Source organism: Dermacentor andersoni, chromosome 1 (genome assembly GCF_023375885.2).
Source record: "Dermacentor andersoni chromosome 1, qqDerAnde1_hic_scaffold, whole genome shotgun sequence".
Lineage (NCBI taxonomy): Eukaryota > Metazoa > Arthropoda > Arachnida > Ixodida > Ixodidae > Dermacentor > Dermacentor andersoni.
Window position 1 is genome coordinate 227690447 of NC_092814.1, and position 21589 is coordinate 227712035.

Sequence of the window (21589 nt, forward strand, 5' to 3'; positions counted from 1 at the left end):
GTCGTATGCTAAAAGCTTCGCTGGTCATCCACCTTCACAGAGGGGAAGGGCTCATGATTTTTATTGCGAAAGCAATACTGCTCGCACTTTCGGCCCATCGGTGGTCGTGGCGCCTCCTTACACAGCTGCGCGTCACGTGACCGTGTGACGTCACGCCAGACCGAGAGACGGGGCCCCAGCTCGCGGCATCGATGGTGGAGGCGAAGCCTTGCGCGCCGCTGCTGCGGCGCTACCGAGAGAGGGCGCTCGCTGGTGTGACGTCACGCTAGGAGGACAAATGGGGCTACAGCTCTGCTCCTCGCAGTGGTCGGCGCGCTGCCTTGCGCTATGTCGGATGATGTATAGCCATAAGTTTAACAAAGGGGGTCCCCATGTCCACACCATCAGCCGAACCAAGGCGCAGCCAAGGGTATTGCTTTCGCAATCTTCCAGGCTTAACCAAGCTAAGCCTTCAGCCAATTTTTTTTTCACATATGAAACAAGCGTCCTACGTTAGCTATTGCTAACGAATTGCTAGTTGTGCTCAGATAAAGCACAACTAAATACATTCGTTGCGACGTTTTACTGTGTATTATCGGAGCTATCTGGAACACTATAGGGGAACTTAATGTAGCTTATAGCTGTTAATGTAAGGTTCAGATAACCATTGAGGCTGTATGTGCCAGCTACACTCTTCACTCTAAAAACAGTAGCACCCTTAGGGGTGTATATTTGCCACACAACAATAATCGTCATCTGTCTTGCCCGCATTTCCTTTCTTTAACGCGGCGAGCCCGGTACTTTCCAGTAACGAACGGCATGCGGGTTATCAGCATGACATAGCATTCCCGATAGGAAAGTAATGAGCGTAGCGTTTTCAAGAAAAAAAATGAGGGCGAGACAGATGACGATTATTGTTGTGTGGCAAATATACACACCAAAGGGTGTAAACTTTTCTTTGAGTGTTAGACAAAGGTACGCCCTTTGGGGTGTATATCTGCCACACAACGATAATCGTCATCTGCCTTGCTTGCGTTTCTATTCTTGAAAACGCCGCGCCCGCTACTTTCCTGTCAGGAATTTGCTATGTCATGCTGATAACGCGCATGTCGTTCGTTACTGGAAAGTACCGGGCTCGCAGCGTTAAAGAAAGGAAATGCGGACAAGACAGATGACGTAATTTTGTTTTAGAGTGTAGTAATGAATGGTGCGTGAAAGCACGCGTGAAAGAACAGAACGAGAAAAGCAACGTTTTTTTTCTTACTGTCTATAATTCGAATTCTTCAGCTCAAAATCTGATGCAAAAACGGTACTTTAATCACTTATACGTATATCTGCTTGTTGTGGCATCGCATACTTTCTGCAGTTTTCTTAGGCGTACTCAAGCAAAGCAATCTGAGTTGCTGCCAAACTACGGGACCAACTGCATGTTTTGACGTGCGGTTTCACGGGGGCCGACTTCAGCGGCGCCGCGAGCTCTCGCAAGGTTCATCAAAGCTCTGTAATTTTTTACTTACTTACTTATTTAGAATATACGGAAGTCGTCGGTAAACCAAGGAGGGGCGGCATAATACAAAGAAAATTAAGAAATAAATTCAAACAATATATAACATAGAAGCAGTGAAAACATGGTTCAGTAATACAGCACACTCAACCATATGCGGGTAAAGGTCATGCAACACAGCAAAGCATTAGTCACATCCATTCATTTGATAGCCATCATAGTTTAAATCCTGTGGCCATGAAGAAAAAGATATATAATTTTCAAATTCAGGGTTATCCATTTCCAAAAAGGCTTCATATGGTAAATCGTTCCACTCATTGATAGTCCGAGGAAAATATGAATACAGGAAAAGAAGTACGTTCAAAGGTGTGAGCATGCGTATGTCTAGTTTGTCTAGAATGCCGGCGTCTTAAGTAGGTTTAAGGACTAAGATTAAATTTACGGAAAGTGGGTGGAGAAACTTTAGTCTAGTAATTGCTCTTTGGTACTGTAAGGCAGGAATGTTGTTAGTGGCCATGAGCGTTGTGGGTGAACCATTCGTTTGGTAGGCATTAACGGTGAAACGAACCGCTTTTCGTTGCACCATTTCAAGTTTCTCAATGTCCTTCTTTAGATGTGGGTCCCACACAACACTTGCATATTATAATTTAGGTCGAGTGAAAGCATCGTAGGCCGGCAGTTTGATGTCGGAGGGTGCTGTTTTTTAGCTTGTGCTGCAAGAAACCGAGCTTTTTCGACGCAGATGAGGAGATTTTATTAATATATGGCTGGACCATGCCAGGCGCTTTGTATTTGTAACACCTAAATATTTGTACTCATCGACCCGAGTCAAAGGACAGTTGTTAAGGAGATACGTATGATTAAGAGAACATTTATTTTTCGATATATGCATGAAAACGGATTTGTCACTGTTTAATTTCATAAACCAGTCTTCGCACCACTTAGAAACAGCATGCAATTTAGTTTGGAGGCATTGCTGGTCCTTGGAAGCATTAATGCTTTTAAAAAATATGCAGTCATATTGCAAAAAGTCGTATATTTACTTCTAATGTATCTACTGATGTAACGATGTCATTTATATACCTCCGCCCCCCCCCCCCCCCCCCCCGCAAAAAAAGAAGAAAGGACAGGTCCCAGAACGCTGCCCTCAGGGACTCCCGATGATACAGGCAGTATACCGGACATGTAGTTAAGAGCGAATCCCGCTAATAATGTTAATTGGCAGGCCTATGCTACGTAATTTAGGAATGAGTGTAGTCTGTGTAACAAGGTCAAAGAGCGTACTAAAATGCAACGAAATAGCATTAGCATCAGTTTCATTTGTCTTATTAAGAGACGAAGCAAACTCGTGGATTATTGTGAGCAATTGTGTTGTTGATAATTTTGTTCTAATACTATGTTGTAATGGTGGCAACAAGCTGCTTTCATCAAGAAACGAGGTGCTATAATGTTTGACTACATTTTCGAAGAGCTTACATGACGTGCAGATTAAAGATATTGGCTTGTAGTTCCCAATGTTTAGATGGTCACCTTTGTTAAACACTGACACTACATGTGCCGTGCTCCAGTCATCAAGAATTACAGAGCCATCCAAAAAAAAAAAAAAACACGGTACACTTGCGTTAAAATAATAATTAATCTTCGGAGTTGTATACTGAGATCTCTACTCTCCCGCTTGTGATGATTCCTTGCACATATGGCTACGGACATAATCGCCTGGGACCCCCGGAGTAGGACGTCACCAGTGGTTGGCTTCATATACGAGTGCACCTGCATGCGCTTCCTAGGTTTCGTGCAACTTCGGAAATAACAAGCGGCTTCATTATTTTATTGTACGCAGCTTAATGAATTCGCCACTATTATCACGCATAAATTCTTTTGATTTCTGGCGGTAACCATTCTTCATCGGATGTCTTTTTTTGCACTGGTTCTTCACCGTCACTATACAATACGACATCATCTACGCGAGAACTATATACTATTCCCTGTGTGCGAAGTTTCAGCCCACTAACTCTTGCTCACTGGCCTGTGCTAATTATTTGATAATCGCCCCTGCATAAAACAGAGATAACAGAAAGAGGACGGTCGCGGCAAAGCATCAATGAGCTCTTGACAGGTGAAGCTATAAAAAAAAAGAAACTTAAACGACCAACTACATTTCAAGAGCCTTACTGACTACAAAACAAGGTGTCACTTCCCTTTCCGAGACTTTGTCCAGTGGAGCTTGCAGTTCTCTTCAGCAACGAGTTCTACGTTTGAGTAGTACTTGTGGCGCAGTACTGGGGGTACGTGTTCATCTTCTATGATTCGTTGCGAAAAGAGATGGACAAATGAGGCAGTTAGTGGCGTCCTTGTCTGGCTTGTTTCGTCTTCATTTGTCCTCCAACTTTATTTTATTTCCTTCTTTCTTTCCTTACTTTGCTTCTGTCACTTCCTTTTTCGTTTTTTAGTTGCGAATGGAACATGCCATCCTCTAAGTCGTTCGCTCTCTTACCGATCCACGCTGCTGTTCCCGCTACGGGCGGCATGAAACTACGAGTGTTGAGCGAGGCTTTGTGCTACCGACATTGACGCAAAAAAGGAAGGCAGCACATATAAATATATGTTTTAGTTGCTCTTCTGTCAGATGCAATGCGCCGGTGAGACGCGGGCAGCCGCACAAGCGTAAACGTCGCGGCACTTGCATTTCTTTTCTTTTTTTTTCCACCGTGGTTTGTGGTGGTTGGAAATGAGGAAAGCAAGCTCCCCATTCGACTGTCATTTTGTTTGCTCATGACTGACATTTTGTCCGCCGAAAAAGCGCTGGAGGAGCTGCAGAGAGATAATCTATGCCATCTAACGTTCGCCTTTGGTGTCCCGTTATGTAGCGCTCCACGAACGCTCCGGTAACGCCCATAGCCTGTGGCAACGAAGGTGCCGCCTTTTCCTGGAAGCTTGCGCCATTGCAACGTATCGCTCTCACTGCCGTCTTCATTTCGAAAGCGGGTGCACATTATCGGTTTGTTACGCTCGCTTGGAAGGCGGCATAGCGTGCAGAAGCGAGTGCATTACTAGCAAGCCTTTGCACGCGCATCGCGAACGGCCCGGTGGAAGAGAGAAGCAATGGAGATGAATAAAGATTGCCTTGCTTGGTGCCAGCGCTTCCTTGTCTCGTTTTTCTCTTTTTCTGTGTTAATATTCTTTTTGTGTGGTGTATGTTAACGCTTTAGCCAGTAAAATGGTATGGGTGCGCTGGCCGCCGGTGCGAGCACAATGCGGACGCGGATGGCGAAAACAATGACACCATCCGGGACAGAAGCGCCGGACAGAGGCATATGGGCGCTGGAAACAAAGCAGCCATTGTCGGGTAAGCGGGGGAAGTTCACAGCACGCACTCTTGGCGGGTTCCGTCCATGCCGGACTCGCTTCAAATTGCGCTGAACGCGCGCGTCCGTTCGCGAGTGAATAGAGCGGCGTGCCTGTAAAAGAAATAAAGCGGGACAAGGGATGCCACGCTACTGCCAGTTAGCTCTAATTTCAGTACTCGTGGTTTGAAGACGTAGTATCTGCGCTCCTTGGAAGCCCACTTGTATTTCAGAAGAAGGAACCCCCACGCATTCGGAAAGTAAGGAACACCTGCTTTCTACAGCTACCGACACCCCATAGCCAAAATCGCCGATCTTTTTTGTCATTCTTCGGGGCACACCATTACCCGCGAGGCATAAGCTGTACGCATACTGTGCCAAGGGTGTTATGGGGGGAGGCCCGAGTTTAGCAAAGTCCGGGATTTCCATGAGCTCCGCAACGTCTTCAGATGAATGAACTAATGATATCAAGATAAAGAATTCAACCCTCCGCATGCCTCTAATCTCGTTAGCTTATCAAGATTCACTCATGGGTTATCACTTGGGCGTTACCTCAAGGAGATGGGGGGGGGGCGAAAATAAAGAGTGGCGTGATCAAACCGGCGGTGTCTTCGTTCTCCTGTTTATTGTCCCACCCATTTCATTACATGTGCAAATAAGTTATAGAAAGGAAATGTTATCTTTTATGCATTCGAAAGTAAGAAAGAGGTTGGCGTGAGAATGCACCACATCGGCGCTGTTAACATTCGACAGTGGATAGAGGAGATATGGGCCCGTGACGCGCCCCAGAAAGGCCTGGCAAGCGACTTGCTCTGAATGTGTAGATAGCGGCACAGTCACGGTATTGCCATATTGGGATATTGCCTTGATATCAATGAGCGGCGCTGGCGCATAACATGGCCCGGTCATCTGTGTTCAAAATGAGAAAGTGGCGCGCGCAGGGTGTGCTCCTGTTGACATACGTGGCTTTATTTCGACATTTTATTGTCGGCTACTCTCGCGCTTTCTGCGCTATCTTTCTTCATGGACAACCGTTAAGCAAACTCAGCCGAGCGAGAAACTCGGGGCATCTTGCATAGCACGCCAGGTCGACTGTATAAAGTTCTTTTAGAGCGCAAAAGCAATATGACCAGTTATGTAACGGCAATGCTACAACTTGAACCGTCCTTATCAGTGTCCTTTTGTTTTCTCGGGCGAGAAAAGAATGCAAAATGTCAGTCCCTCTTTACCTCGAGGCACGGACGGTTCCAATGCTGCAAGTCAAGCAGCAGCCGATGGTGCGGCTGAAGTTTAGAATTGCAATTAAGTGGACGAGAGCAACGCATTCATTTGAATAGAACACTGGTATGACACCACGCTCCATAGCAAAGTCGACGTGAACATTCTGTGGACCGGACAACTTGAATGCCAGCGGGTACGACTGTTTGCAGTGGCAAAAGACGAAACGAAGCGTAAGCTTGCAAAAAGGTGGTGCATCATGCGCATGGTATATATGTAATCTTCGCAAGCTGCCACGTTGCGCCATGTTGTGTCTCATTGTCCCCGTTGTCTTATCCACTTGCTTCATGTTTCACTGCTGAATCTCGACGAGCTACTGTATTGGGGGCGAGGACTTACGGAGTTGCCATCTGTCGGAAGCGCCTCGCTTGCGTAGTATGAGGGATCACGGGGCGCGCTCCTCATAGGTTTCGCTTACGGCGCTCAATAAAAACACCATGCGGAAGCCCTCCTGGACATTTATGTAAGTACTCCCAAAACGAGGGTAGTTTGTTACTGTCGATATAATAATCTTGGGCAAACTGAAAGCACAGAATCGTTTACAGAGGCTCTTTACTCTTTACCGAATACTCTTTACCGAATACTCTTTACCGAATCTCTTTACCGAATACTGCGTGCGATCGCCGCGATGGAGTCTCCCGAACCGGCTTCTTGCGTGAAAGGTAAGCAAACGCTTAGAGTAAACTATGTGTAATATGTTCTCATAGTGAGCTGTCTGTATAACCAAATGGAGCATAACAGAATGAAGTCTCAATGCAGCGATCGCACGGGTTCGCAGCAACCGACTGCGCGTCTGCATGCATGTCCGCGCACAATGTTTTGCTTTCGCTGTGAGCGCGTTTTCGCACCCTGCCGTGAGCTTTAATTAGGCCGCAGCATATGAGCATTTGACAGTACACAAGCAACCATTGTTGCGTGGACGCTATCAGAACTGTTCAAAAATAATTTCGTTATAGAGACTTCGATGCTTAGCTAGGCGACTGTGATGTGCCGTCGCGACAATTCAATCTTTTTTGTCTTCTAAATTCTTGGACATTTCAATATTATTTCTCAAGTTGCGTCACACTGTGTATTTATCGGTCTTCTCAGCATGCGATTTCCTACTGCTTCATTTTCGTAATCCAGTGCATTAATTCATAACACAAACATGACCATATGCCAAACCTTTTTTTAATATGCGCCTTACCGCTCCCTTTTCGTTTCAGTGAACTTGCCAGTATCTAGCATCAACAAGTTCATAGACCAAACCGTCATGACATTAGCCGGACAGCGGGTGCAGGCGAGCGGCTCAGTGCGCGTTTTCTGCTACTCACTGAACATCGCAGTCCCGGCGCCGTAGCAGAAATCTTCCTCGCGTCTTTCCTTGCTGCATACCCGAGTTGTAGCCGATGGCTGTCTGCTGGTTTTAAGTTTCGCGAGCCAAGCTTCACGCAGCTCCTTGTCCTGCGGCTACGTGTGAATAAAGCTCAAACCGGGCTGCGTTGCGTACGTCCGGCACTGCGGCACCGAGCAGTAGCCTACCATGCTGCACGCCTCCAAAGGCAGACACTACCTATTATAGTACTTTCAAATGTTGTCAAGCAGACACCCAAGGCGGAAAAGCCTGACCACTTAATCAGAACCGCGGCGCAGCTGGGACTTTAAACTTTCGTTTTCAGCTCGCTTCGGCGCTTACGGAGCAGCCGACGCGGCCGCTGTGTCCACGTGATCCCTCATGCCACGTCACGCCGACGGTGGCGCCAGCTTTTCCAGTGGTGGAGCTCACCCCCAATACTCATCGCCGAACTCAAAGGCAGGGCTCGGACAGAGCACCAGTAAACTTTAAAAGGCGCCTGCTCCCAGCTAACGAGTTCCTTTTCCTTCTTGGTTCATAAGATACGTTACCATAGTGGGAAACGTTTGGAAACATTTAACCCGAAGAAGGCCTTGTTACGAATGCCAAGCTGAATTAATGGCCGCATATGTAGTGGCCATAGTTTTCAGGTGTTCAGTTTGGTGTTCAGGTGTTCTCTTTGCCAAATGAGTTAACGAGGAATTGGCAGTGCGAGAGCCAATTCATCCACAACTAAACTAAAAAGAAACGAAGACAATACCTATTAGCGTGAAAGCAACAGTAATCGCGAGCTAGCAATCTGTCGGACAACTGATTTCTCATACGTTGCCGAGTGGGCTCTGCGGCCTCGCTTTAAGGTTAGGTGATATATTCTTAATAATGTGTGTCAAAAATTATTTCCCTTTTCTAAGCAGTAAAGTTCTGCACTCATGCTGGGATCGGCCAGTGGCGGCCGTACGCTGCACGCATCTGCTAGTTTGAGCATCGCCATAGCTCTAATTAAGAGCAGATAATTCTGCATTTGCCCCAATTATACTGTTACGTTTCAACACCACAAAGGCATTAAATGGACGTTTACCACAAAGCAAACACTCGCCCATCCATTAGCACTTATCCAGACGTCAACGCAGCACGGACATCAACTATTGACGGGTCACAAAAAAGGCCGCATCCCCACCATTTCCTGGCAGCCTTAGCTAAGGATGAAAGGGGGAAACAACGACGGTGGCCTGGGAGTCACAGTTAATTAGAAGTTTGCCACGATGAAAACTACCACCCATCCATCAGCGCCTATCCGGAGGTCAACGCAGCGTGGACATTCAGCAACGATTTAAAAAAAAAAGAATGAAAAGAAAATGTGCATGACAGTACAGTCTACGAAACTCGATGAGCAAAACGAGAACAAGGTAGAAGCGGGAGCTAACGTTTAGACAACTGTACTTGTCATTTTCAAGGCGACATCGACTCTTGACGGGTCCACAAAAGGCCACCAACCTCACCATTACTTGACAGCCTGAACTAAGGATGAAGGGGTAGCCCCATTCAGGGCTACCAAACAACGATGGCGACCTTGCATTAGCAGGTTGCTTTATTTGATTCCAAACCATTGAGCTTCGGAGGCGGGGATACTGCGGAGTATTGCGAGCATGGGCGTGGTATCGCAACGGATGCGACGATTGTAATTTGCTGCTGGACAGTCTTCAGATTCCCTAGTCGATTCGCCTAGGGAAGACGAAGGTATTAAAAGCGCAGACTTTTCGGTGCAGTGGACAGAGGGTCCCGATGTGTACTCGGACCTTTAACTTGCTCCTGTCTGGAGTGGGCTTCCGTACTGGAGCCGTGTAACTAAGCCACTAATCCCTTGTTCCTTCATTTTCTACAACCTGACGTTGCAGTCGATGGGTTTGGTGGATTGTTTGCCCTTACGCCACCCTAAGCCGCAACAAACTGGTTGACAGCGGTAGCATCAAGAAGGCAGTCCTCACGATCTGGGATCGGCGGACCTGTGTACGTGGCTATGGGAGACACGAACTTCACAAGATCGAGGGAAGCTACGTACTGAAGAGCGACTTCTGCGGATCCGGCATCAGCGGACCTCCTCTTGGTGGCTCAGGGAGGCACAACCGTCGCAGTAACGGCATGGAGTCTTGGACGACTCAAGGAATCTGGAAGGAAGAGCAGCAGGTGGCAGTCCCACCATCTGGTGTCGGTGGACCTGGGAACGTGTCTCCGGAAGACACTACCTTGGCAAGCTTGAACGACTACGTTTTGTCGGACGATAAGGACAGGGTTATGTCGGACAATGAGCCGTAATTTTTCGCCACCGGGTGTGCGCGCAATAAAGTGAAAGTTGTAGTCAGCTCTCGAAAAGTATAGATATTACAGTGTTAAAGAAAGAGGAGATGTTGCTCTTAGTAGCAGAGCTCGGTATGGAGATTAACCATAGGTTGAGGAAGCCCGAAATTCGCACGGCGATTGACGAAGTGGGTTTCCATGAGGACGAGCTCATAGAGGCCTGGGAAAAGATATGTCGCCAAACTGAAGAAAAGGAGCGCGAGAAGAAAGAAAGGGAGGAAGAGAAGGAACGTGAGAAAAAAGAGAAGGAGCGCGAGGAGCAAGAGAAGACGAGGCAGCATGAAATTGAGCTCGCGAAAATAGGACAAGAGATAGCGAGATTAACGCGCAGGGCGGGATACGGCACCGCCATAAACGCAAAGCACGGAAATAACCAGTTCGCTTCAGCCATACGATACAGGTGATGACATCGATCTCTACCTGATTAATTTCGAACGGATTTGTGAAAGGCGATCATTTCACCAGGACAAATGATCAGAGCGGTTGTTTGAGTTGATGTCGGAAGAAGTCGCGCAGGTCATAGCCCGACTGAGTACAGCCGAGGCAGGCATGTACAGTTTGGTGAAGGCAAGTTTGCTTGCAAAATACAAGTTCTCCGCAGGTGAATTTCAGGAGGAACCGATTTCCTCGACAGAAATTCAGGAAGAAGGTCTGGCACTGCGTTATGACGCAGAACACAGTGCAAAGAAAGAGGATGAAACCGCTAGCTCAGAAGGCGTAGTTAAGCCGGTGGAGGAATCCTTCCGATTTCCTCGACAAAAATTCAGAAAGAGGAACAGGCGCTATGTTGCGACGCGGAACACAGTGCAGAGAAGGAGGTTAGGTAGCTAGCTCGGGAGACATAGTTCAGCCAGAGGAGGAAATCTTTCCGATTTTCCCTCCAGAAATTCAAGAAGAGAGTCAGGCGCTGAATTACGCTGAAGAACTCAGTACGAAGAAAGAGGATGAAACAGCTAGCTCGGGAGGCATAGTTAAGCCGGAGGAGGAAATCTTTCTGATTTCCCCGACAAAAATTCAGGAAGTTGGTTAGGCCGAGGAGCCTCCACCGGAAAGAAAAGAAAGGCACTCGGAACGGAGCACCAGAAATAGTGCCAAAAGAAAGAGGCCTCGCAAATTCAGAATTGAGGCAGAGAAGACAATGCGGCCGAATAAATCTAAAACCACTAAACCCTGTAGGGCGCGCAGAGAAAGATTCAGAAGGGCGCGTTTGTCAGTTGGAATGTTTCCAGTCAGAGCGCGTCCGTGTCGCCAGACGAGGTTGAAAAGAAAGCGACGTTCCGCGCGGAGGAGGACAAAAGCCAGGGGCAATTATGTTCCCCCTTGTTTAGTTCTTTTCAAGGTGTAGCCTGTATCACCCAGGAGAACGCGACGGTCAGGCGACGCGACGTGGTCATACCAGGCAGTGCATTTCGAGAGCAATGCGAGAACGGCAGGTGGACAGTACGAAAGGTATCAGGGCTCTGCAGCGAGGGGAATGATATACGTGCCCTCTGCATTCCCGGGTTGACAAGTTGCACAGGAGCCTTCAGACAGCGCCCACCTCGAGTACAGCTTAAGGGGACGGTTTTCGTGCGCATAAATTTTGGAAACATTATGTCACTTTTTTTTTTTGTTTTTAGTAGTAGATAGGCTTCATTTTTTCTGAGATGCATTTGCACCGCCAAGCCTAGGTTATCGGTTAGAAACCTTGAGTGGCACGCTTGTGTATCAGTTCACTTTTTGGAAGTGGCGACAAGTTTTTTTCTTTTTTTTTTAAGAAACACGCGTATTTAGTGGAGTCGTTGTTAATCGCACAATTTATAATACGTTAGTACTGTCCCTTTAAGGTGTGTCTCGCTCGGACACAGAGAAGTAACGCGTTAGTGCGTGTCTCGCACGGTATTCATAAGACGACAGCGTTTCAGAATCGCTAAGAGCGTGCGTGGTAGAAGTTAGAAATAAGCTCGAATCTTCGTGTAGTTTGAAGCGCGTAATTCACGCAGCAAATTTTTTTTTTTATTAGTGCGCGCTTTTTGTGGACCAGAGAAAGAAAAAGCTAGTGTGTGAGTCGCACGAAAGTTGAAGATTAGCGGAGCTGATTTGGAAATGTGGATAGCTTAGAGAATGAAGCTTTGTCTTCAGGACCTGTACTTGTCTCGCCAGACTTCTGCAGAGAATGCATTCTCTGGTGCGACGCCAACAACGGTGGTCAAGGTGTCGACCTTGCCAAGATTAACGACAGTAGTGAAGCGCACGCATCCTGTGCGGCACCTCAGTGGAAAACTGACACCGCGAGAAGAGGCGTTTAGCCCTCGGAGAAAGTGTTTTTTGCATAAAAGGGGCAATTCAAAAGCTAGGATGCGATATTCAAGGCACTAAATTCACGGTCGAGAGCGACCATGGCCCTCTGAATGGCTGAAATAAACGGTAGATGGATGAGATGGTTGCATTTGGCCTGAATAGGAATGCAGACGGGCTGAGCCGCGGCAACGAGCGCAGAGTATTTTTTTTTTTTTAGGAACGTGTTTCGCACGAATCGCTATCAATCTTATTGAGATAGGCAACCTACTTTTGTCTTGCAGAGCAATGATCACGACTAGAAAGGGGAGAGACAGAGAGAGGGTTAGAACATTGTAAAGCGATACCGAGATCATAGCGTCCGGTAGGCGTGTGAATCGGCCACGCATGCGAGTGTGTGTGTGTGTGCCGGTGCATTCCCAAGGAGGTGGACACAAAGAAGCGAGCGCTGAGCCCTCAAGCTGACGTGTGACATCAGCCATCACAACTAGAACGATCTCCGAGGCCGTGACCGAACATCAACGCTTCGGGCAACCTGACATCTGGTCACCCTCAGGTCGAATCTCTTGACGGCAGAGGCGTTTGTAACGTCTCAACACCACAAAGGCATTAATTGGACGTTTGTCACGTGTCAAACCACCACCCATCGATCAGCACATATCCAGAGGTCAACGCCGCGTGGAAACCAACTCTTGAGGGGTCCCACAAAAGGCCCTCACCCCGCCCTTTACCTGTCAACCTGAGCGAAATGAAAAGGTGGGAAACAACATCGACGACCTGAGAGACGCAAATTGCTTTCGTGCCACATATTCCAAACCAGTCTCTTCGGAGGCGGAGGTACTGCGGGTTATTGCTAGCATGGGCCCACGTGGTATCGCAACGGAGTCGACTGTGGTGATTTGCTGCTGGACAGTCTTCAGATTCCCTAGTCGACTCGCATAGGGAAGACAACGGTATTAAAAGCACAGACATTTCGGAGCAGTGGACAGAGGGTCCTGGTGCGAACGCGGACGTTTAACTTGTTCTGGCCTGGAGTGGGCTTCCGTAACGGAGCCGTGTAACTAAGCTAATAAACCATTTTTCCTTCATTTTCTACAACCTGACGTAGTCGTCGATGGGCTTAGTGCATTCCTTGCCCTAACGTCACCCTAAGCCGCAACAGTGCGCAGGTGGGTAGCCAGGCATATAACGGCAGCCAGCGTCAACACGTACCAGAGCCATTGGAACGGTCATAGAAGCGGTCAACGCTAGCTGCCGTTATTAGCTTAAGCAGTTGGCGGCATCACTGTACATGGCCGACGTACGCATCTGGAGCCGAATTCACAAAGCTTTTTTCGTTCGTGTATGCTGTTTGCATTTGGTCTGCCGTCTTCGCTAATCGCACGTCCGACATCGGGATTGGTTGGCATATGCTCTTATGAACAGCTCAAGCGTAAGAACTTCTTTGAATATGGGTCCTGAGCTGATGCGCGTAAAGCCAATGGGCAGGCACTGCAGCAGTTCATTGGAAGTCGACATCGTGTGACCTCAGTTGCGCTCGAAAGCGCCTGCGCCGACCTAATGTGCGTCGTGCGCCTATTCAGCACAACATTTTACTGCCTCAACGATAGTGCATGCGACAGAGCTTCTCAACAGGCCTATCAGGTGCGGTGGGTAATAGCGCAAGTCCTGGGGACACGGCGATGCAAAGCGGGAGATTCTCGCAAGACATTCGTCAGTTTCACGTACAGGTGATGAAGCGTTGAACAAGCACAACGGAACATGCGACATTAGTCATCCATGTTCTAAGTATTAGGCAAACAAGTTCTGCTGGTCCTATACTTGCGGTAGAAATCATCTTGCTTGAAGCATGTTGTGTGTCATATGTTCCTCCGAGCTGCTTAGTCACCCAAAATTTTGCTATAATGCCAAGCTAGACTTAGTTTACATTGGTTCGTGTCGTCTTGTCTGAAATCTCTTGTTCGTGGTATCTGAAGTGACGAACGAAAAAAGAAAACGAGAAAAACAACACAGGAAAAGACCACCAGTTTTGCACAGAAATCTCGGCGGCAACAGTCGTCAATAGTCGAATGCATGCTAGATGGCGCCATAATACCGCGCCGTATGAAATGCAGAAGAATCACCAAGGCACGCATTATCTGCGCCTTGCTAGTGCACTTGAAGCGGCAATGAACAAGGGCGCGTATGTCAGTAGCACAGTTGGCAAGACTGACCTGAATATGCTTCGCAAGTCCTTTCAGCCGCAGCTTTATGCGATCATCCTCTGGCTTTTTACTTCTTTCTTTTTTCTTGCGTTCACTTACGTTGTATTTTTATTGCAATAGCAATTATTTGGACACTCCAGGCGTATATTTTGCCGTCGGCGTCGCCATGATGGTCCGTGTAAAGTCCAAGGGCTACCCCACCGTCGCCGCGCGTCGTATGCTGTATGTGCGAATGAAAGCACGCAAGGGAAGCCGACGATCGCGGCTCGATCTGGCGCTTGCGAAGGAGGAAGTGGAGAGCAAATGCGCCGTCTTCCGTCGCGCCAAATGCCGCGGGAGTGATGGGAAGGAAGGAGGGAGGGAGGGGGGCGGCGTTATGCTCCGGCAGCAACTATATATTTCGCGACCGGGCGAAAATAGGCGCAAAAACATACCATCGCAGCTCAATCTCGCGCGCCTTAAATGGAGAAAGCGGAGAGGCAGCACGGGAAATAGGGAGGGGCGGCTTCGACTCCGCCAACAAGTGCGTACTTTGCACGACCGCGTGCGGTCGCGCACGTCGTATCTTGAAAGGGATCTGCAGACGGCTCATAGCTTTGTGCGCGCTGTGTTCATGCCACTCTGCTTTGAAGCCCTAGACCGCACGAAGGTCACCTCGCTTGCTGCTGCTGCCGCGCTTGCTGATGGGTTTTAACGCGACAGCGTTAAGGGCCTCGCATAGTAGAAAATCCCGCATAGTAGAAAATCCCGCGTCGGCTGGACGCCGACGCGGACGCTGAGGAAATAAAAAAAGACCGGAAAGAAAATATGTTGGCAATAAAAATTAAGCAGTTAAATACCTCTCGATCCCACCAAGTACAAAGTTCTTCTTGGGACATTTGCTTTTTTTTCGCGAAAGCATTTTTTTTTTAGCGAACAGGAAACTGAGAGGATAGTTGCTGCCATTGCCATATGCAGCACTTCATAGTATAATCTGTTTTCAACTTTCAGGCCGCTTTTAAGGACACATTTGTGTGATGGACCTGTCAATATAGGTGAAATAAAACGAGGCACCGACCACGAAATACTTCGGTTAACGTTTCGGCTCCCACACGGGAGCCTTGTTTGCAAATGAGACTAAAAGCGATAAAACAGTCGCTTAAGTATGCCGTACGATGTGTCCGAGACACCTGGCGTACGCAGGCGGCACATTTCCAGCGTTTCGTTTAAGAGTGCCCGTCATGGTCTGAATATAAACGACTCTTGATGGAAACGCATGTTTCCATTTTTTGCTTTAGTAATCACACGTGCCTGATGCCAGTGCATGCTCTGACGAAACACAATGTTTAGAAGGCGCGCTCGAAGACACGTGTAGCTTGTTGACGTCGTTTTGGTGGTGCTTGAGAGGTGCCTCAAACAACACTTTGGTGTCTCTTTCGAACACCCCTATCGACTTGCTGCGACCGCGCTCGACATGTGCACGTTGACGCCAATTTGGAGCTGTCGCTCAATAAAAAAATTCACCGGCGGTTACGATACTCCCGAATGCGAAATTTGAGTGGAGCTCTATACATGCTTTCATTTCGCAATATATTGGCAGGCGTGGACAATCTGTCTCATGCGGCACGCTGCAAACGGAGCGAAGTGTGGCGCGACTCCCTCGCTAACCTGGAGGTTGCGAGAGCCAGTGCGTGGGTGACATGTGAGCGCGATTCACAGCAGCTGTCACAGAATGACCTGCCAGATGACGCGTGCTACTCTGGCGCATCTCGGAGCCGTTCGTCGCCGCACTACGCTTTTCTTGTCACGCTTTCGCCATGCCCTCCTCCGCTTTCCGCCTCATGGTTCCGCTTCACCCTCTTTCCCGCTTTTCGTCTCGCGCCTTTCATCCCCCGCTGCGCTACGCGTTCGCTTTTGTCTTTCGCTGTGCCCGTTCGCTCGGTTACGCTGATACCGATGTTCGACGCAGGAACGGGCGCCTAAAGGTGCGCTTTCAAGCGAAATTTTATCTCCACTGGTTGGTTTAGAAAGTCGTTTCCCGAGCACGGAATCCCGATGCTCTAACCATATAAGGCCAGGGACGCATGCCTGAAGAATGCGGAATAAAGCCATCCTTACGAATATTTATTTATTTATTTATTTATTTACTTATTTACATGTACCTTACAGGCCTTCGAGAAGGCATAGTGTAAGGGGGGAAATACGGTAACATATTAGTATGGAATCGGGAAAAAATAAACATCAGTATAATGAAACCACTATGCACACAACATAGAAAATCAATACATTAGCAAATACAATATGTAGAGCAATAACAATAAATGGTAAACAATAACATAATAGCATAATGACATTGTAAACGTGTTTGCATGTTATACAGTAATAAGCATTGTAAAAAAATTGGGACCACTGAAATTCTTTTACTAACTTCTAGAAAAAATGCAGGAAAATTACAGAAGGCATGACGTGTTTAGACGGTTGAAACGGCATATTGATCGGTTAGCAGATTGCGAAATGCAGTGTGTTTAGATTGGCAAGCGATGTTATTGGTAGAGCGTTCCATAAACGAACCACACGGGGCAAAGCTGAAAAATTAAAAGCGTGTGTGTTGCCATAAATTCGGGTGTAGCTGAACTGATTGTTCAGTCGTTGTGACGTCGAGGATGCTTTTTTCAGGTTTGATAAGGTTAGGCCAACTGTGTGAACAAATCTATGAAATAATAATAGAAGGGCAATATCGCGGCGAGTAGTTAGTGGTTGCAACGAAAGATCGATTTTTATTTGGGTTACACTTGACTGGTTACTGTAATTTTTTAAAATGAAACGGCTCGCTCTATTCTGGATGCTCTCCAAGAGTTCGATGAGGTAATTTTGATGAGGAGACCATCTCTCGTACTAGGCAGTGTTTTGACACACTTTACGGTTTAGGCGCACCGCTTGGCCGCAATTTAAGTACAAGAAGTGAGCGCGTCTCTTTGCTGATGATGAATACAGAAGTTACGGGACGCGTTCGTCTCCGAAATTCGCTGCGTGTCTCTCATTGTATTGTGACGTGTTGCTACAAGGTTTATCATATCATGTATTGTGATTCAACATATTTTAATGTTGAATAAAACTACCGCTTGCTCCGCAAGGTCAGCTATACGGTGACTGATGGACGCGTTCGTCACTGAAATCTGCATGACATCTACAGCGCGACTCTTGTCGTAATGCGTCATTTTGCCTTGCTGGCTCATGAAAGGTTCGTGTACACCGACTCCCACAGTGCGCGGGATCTGGATATATCTTTTGATACCGCGGTCTATGCATATATTCCGACTTGCTCCTGCAAATTTCCTCATTTCATCGCCCCACCTAACTTTATGCCGACCTCGACTGCGCTTCCCTTCCGTTTGTACTCATTCTCTTACTATTGGTCCACCGGTTATCTACCCTAGACGTTACATGGCCTGTCCAGGTCTAATATGTTTTTCTTAATGAAAACTAGAATATTGGCTATCCTTGTTTGCTCTCTGATCCACACCGCTCTCTTCCTGTCTCCTAATGTTACGCCTAACATTCTTCGTTTCATCGCTCTTTACTCGGTCCTTAAATTGTTCTCGAGCTTCTTTGTTAACCTCCAAGTTTCTGCACAAGACAGGGGTAATTGGAGATCGCAGGGAGAGGCCTTCGACCTGCAGTGGGCATAAAAATATTCTGATGATATATATATTATGAAATAATGAACGAGATGAAAGGGGGTTAACAGAGGGGTCCGATACAACATAGAGAAAATTACTTATACTTACTAATTGAATTAAAGAAACGATAAATTACTGACAATGAAAGTGGATGAAAAAACAACTTGCCGCAGGTGGGAAACGATCCCATGTCTTTGATCCCAGGGCATCGCACGCGCAATGCGAAGATGCGGGATCGTTCCCCACCTGCGGGAAGTTGTTGTTTGATCCACTATCATTGCCAGTAACTTATGATTTCTTTAATTCAATTAGTAATAGTAAGTACAAGTAATTTCCTCTATGTTGTCCTTGGTGTCTTCATTGTAGGCTTCTTATGATATATATATATATATATATATATATATATATATATATATATATATATATATATATATATAAAGGTCTTATCATTGCAGGGGGAAGATGTCAATAAGCTTGACATGAACTGCTTTGTCCGAATGCTGTTTTTACTCGGCTTACATTTTACTGCGCTGACAAGCAGGAAATAAATTACCAATACCGGCTGATATCCCATATTTTTTTGCTTTGCTGTAATTATAGTCATAATTTGTGTTCCTCCTTCCCTCTATAACGTGTTGGGGCCGCTGCGAACATTCTAGTGCACATAGACGCGTGCAAGAGAAAAAGACCAGACATTCAGGTGCAGATCGAAGCCTTTCCTTGCTTGATTACGCCCCAGAATAGAATTAGCGCCATTTATTGGAGCGAATGCTCCAGAGCTCGGATATAAATTGATCAACACATTCTTCAAGACAAATCTTCTGCTTGTTCTATAGACGGCTTTTGGATAGTCACCGCCGAAACATATCGAAAGAAACGCAAGCAGAGAAAACGGGAGCCGATGTATGAACTTTCTTCCAGAGGATTTCTAAACGTGGATGGTGCTCTGGCGAGTGGAATACAAAAAAAAAAGAAAGAAAATGCAAGCGGCAATGCCTATTTGAGAAGCAAAGCCAGCTGACAAGCGTCTACGTTCGCCAGGTTACCTCGCCACGACAAGCACAAGTAGGATCGCTCACCCTTCTGCACATGCAGGGAAGCTCACTCAAGGCAACTGTTTCGTTCTCCTGACTACGCATGCCTTGGCACCGTATTGGCAGGCATGCCGTGGAACTGCACACAACTTTGAAAACTGCGAAAGGGGGCTTATTCAACAATAAACAGGCTTTCGGCATCGCGAGCTCAGAGGCACAATAGAGAAGCAGCGAATGCGACCATGTGGCGGCAACGGCCAAAGGTTTGGAAAAAGAGCCCGCATGAAACATTCACGATGAATTTCACAACGGAGTGCTGAACGACGACAAAAGAAGGACGGCGGAACTATAGAACAAGCAGAACGCCTCATTTGACTTTCGACTGCGCTGTGGCCCGCAGTGATAATACGCGCCACTATACGCGCGAGCGGAGACGCACACGCCGCTGGATTGCAGCCAGAGGCGGCCAGAACAAAGCAGCATTCAGCTCAACGTCTTTCCTTTGTGTCCTCAGTATCAGCTCTGGTAAGTCAGACAACGATGCGGCCAACAAATAGGATGAGAAGGCGCAATAGTGAAAAAAGAAAAACAGGCACAGCATGCTGAAAACGGGACTGTGTTCTCGTACACAGCGTATACACTTGAGGTCATTAAAGACGTACTAGTTGCGACACATTTGTATTCGTTGCTTTCGCCTAAATTGAACGTATCGGGCAAAAGCTCGTTTACAGCGTGTATTGCCATGCTTTGCTTCAGAAAAGCAGCCATCGCATTACTTCCATCACTCTATCACGCATATATATATGTATATATTGGTGGAGGTTTGCTGGGTCTCCTGTCATCCTGGAATTGCGCAGCCGGACTCTGCCTGCCATCATGACCCCCGCAAGCGCCACGAGCGTACCACCACCTGCTCCCCAGTCCTCCGTAAGCACCGGCACACTCCGTCAGCGGGACCCCCCCATCTTCAGCGGCACTGACGACCACGACGTTGATGACTGGCTCTCATCATACGAACGCGTCAGTCTGAACAACAAATGGGATGACATCACGAAACTGACCACCGTCCCTTTTTACCTCACCGGAATTGCCCACTTGTGGTTTCGGAACCACGAAAGCGAAGTCCCAAGCTGGACGGTGTTCAAAACAAAGTTCAGCGAGGTCTTCGGCCGCCCTGCTGTTCGAAAGCTTCGTGCCGAACAGCGCCTGCAGTCGCGCTCTCAGCAGCCTGGTGAGACCTTTACCAGCTACATCGAAGATGTCATCGATCTCTGTAAACGCGTCGATGCATCCATGACTGAGGGCAATAAAATCAAGCATATAATGAAGGGTATCGACGAGGACGCCTTTCAGATGCTCAGTTCAAAGAGCCCCTCTACTGTTGCACAAGTTATTGAACTGTGCCAAAGCTATGACGAGCTCCGCCGTCAACGCATCCTCACTCGCCGTCCTGTTCTCCATCACGAATCGTTGTCCGGCTTGGCCTCCCCTATTCAAGATTCCACCCTCCTCTCGCAGATCAAGGCTTTCGTCCGGGAAGAAGTAGCTCGCCAGCTCTCCCTCATCTCCAACCCGCCGGACTCAAGTTCGTCCCTTAGTCCGACCCTACGACATGTTATAGAAGAGCAAGTGTCCGAGGTCCTTCCTCTGGAACGGGCGCCTCAACTCACCGCCTCATTGACTTACGCCGACGCCGTCGCACGACCACGACCGCCGACCTTCCGGGCTCCACCTCCGATGCCTAGCCCTGTTCTTACCCCCACGCCACCACGACCTCCAGCCCATCGAGTAATTAATCCCTGGCGCACACCGGACAATCGGCCCATCTGCTATTCGTGCGGTATTCCCGGACACGTTGCACGCCTGCGCCGCCGCCGTCCACTTCATCCACGTGACGACCCACGCACAGCCGCGTACGACCATCCTTTGTCTTACGCTCCAGACCGCGATTTACCCCTTCCCCGCCCAAGCCTTCGCCCAGTTTCCGACCGCCGTTCTCCTTCTCCTCGTCGTCGCTCGCTCTCCCCGATGCGTCGACGTCCCTCTACCGCTGACACGGAAAACTAAGTGGCGCAGTTCCCGAGGCAAGAACTGCGTCATCGTCACAACGCTCAAGCCCTCTTCTTTCGCCGCCAAACGTCATTGATGTCGCTGTTGAAGGTGTCTCTGTGATTGCCCTCATTGACACAGGTGCCGCCATATCTGTAACTGCCGAAAAACTATGCCGCTCAATACGAAAAGTCACGACGCCTTTCTTAAGTCCTTTACTCCGCACAGCCACAGCACAGCACGTCCAGCCGGTGGCTGCGTGCACCGCCAGACTTGAAATTCAAGGAGTGGTCTACACAGTCGAGTTCGTCGTTCTTCCCCACTGTTCCCACGATATTATTTTAGGTTGGGACTTTCTCTCCCGTCACCAAGCTGTTATTGACTGCTCCCGTGCAGAAGTCGCCTTCTCTTCGCTTGGCAATGCCATATGTGATGACGTTTCGCTCTCCTGCACCAAGTTGTCCCTCACTGAAGACATCCATATACCTCCGCACGCATCCGTTCTGGCACCTGTATCCTGTTCCGTTGCCTCCGACTCTACCGTACTCTTCACGCCTTCGACTGCTTTCGTTC

General features: G+C 47.9%; 1 protein-coding gene across 2 annotated transcripts in view; it reads right to left on the reverse strand.

Moving 5' to 3' along the window:
* The window catches only part of Hasp (Hig-anchoring scaffold protein), an 865621-nt gene that overhangs the window by 539497 nt on the left and 304535 nt on the right, over positions 1–21589 (reverse strand). The window lies entirely within an intron of this gene.